This window comes from Sorex fumeus, unplaced genomic scaffold (assembly GCF_029834395.1).
Source record: "Sorex fumeus unplaced genomic scaffold, SorFum_2.1 ptg000014l, whole genome shotgun sequence".
Lineage (NCBI taxonomy): Eukaryota > Metazoa > Chordata > Mammalia > Eulipotyphla > Soricidae > Sorex > Sorex fumeus.
This window is the reverse complement of record NW_026606071.1, coordinates 12,105,210-12,106,403: the sequence shown is the minus strand read 5'-3', so window position 1 is coordinate 12,106,403 and position 1,194 is coordinate 12,105,210. Positions and strand designations below refer to the sequence as shown.

At 35.3% G+C, this 1,194-nt stretch overlaps 1 non-coding gene across 1 annotated transcript; it reads left to right on the top strand.

The window, feature by feature from the left end:
• The first annotated feature begins 416 nt into the window (after positions 1-416).
• LOC130021246 (U6 spliceosomal RNA) lies at positions 417-523 on the top strand. Its single transcript, XR_008792135.1, has one exon. It is a non-coding gene; the product is annotated as a U6 spliceosomal RNA (small nuclear RNA).
• The last annotated feature ends 671 nt before the right edge of the window (positions 524-1,194 follow it).

Below are 1,194 nucleotides of genomic sequence, written 5' to 3'. Positions count from 1 at the left end.
GATTGGTATAGATAAGAGTGATATATATATATTAGTATAATAGTTCTCTGGAGGAGCTGCTTTTGTTTTAGACAAAGGAGCCCAGGTACATAGTGATTAAGATTTTTTTCTTTTAGTTTAGTCATTGCTTAGGTCTATTTTTGTGTTTTTTTTTAACATTTAGATTTTATGAGATATTTAATACTGATTTTCTGATTTTCATATAACACTGTTTAGAGCTTCCCTGTGTAGAGCTTCCCTGTTATGCTGGTTTCAAATTTCTTCCCTTTTGAATATATGCACAGTTCATTAATTTAAAATCTTTCTATCTTTTTTTTTGGAGGCGTCACACCTGGTGGTGTTCTGTGATTACTCTTGGCAAATTCAATTAAACCTGTTTTTTTTCTTTAGTATATTTTATACTTAGTAGAATTCCAGTGCTCACTTCAGCAGCACATATACTAAAATTGGAATGATAGAGAGAAGATTAGCATGGCCCCTGTGCAAGGATGACATGCAAATTTGTGAACCATTCCATATTTTTACATCATTGCTACATTGTTTCCTGAGCTGAAGAAAACATGCGACCACATTTAGGAGGCCTGAATGGTACCACCTAGAAGAAATACGAATAAAAATACCCCAAGACACATCCTGATCAAAATGACCAAAACCTTACATAGAGACAAAATTCTGAAAGCAGCAAGATCAGAGAAAGAAATTTCCTACAAAGGAGCATCCTTAAGATTCACAGCCGATTTGTCTGATGAAACCCTCATGGCCCGAAAACAGTGGTGGGATATAGTGAAAAAAAACTCAATGAAATAAATGCCTCACCAAAAATACTTTACCCAGTGAGACTCTCATTCATAACAGAAGGAAAAACACACAGTTTCACAAACAACAGCTCAGGAACTTCATAGACTCAAAACCATGGTTACAAGAACAACTAAATGGGCTACTTTAAAATAAGACAGACCCCTCCAATACACCAAATTTCAACAGAACAATGGGACAAAATCCTATAACAATAATCCCTCTCAATGTCAATGGCTAAAAGCACCAATGAAAAGACACAGAGTTGCTGGTTAGACTAGAAAATTGAACCCAACATTCTGCTGCCCGCAAGAAATACATCTCAATAGTCATAGGAAATACTGGCTCAAAGTCAAAGGCTGGAAAAAAAACCTACAGGCAAATAACTCCTGTAAAAAA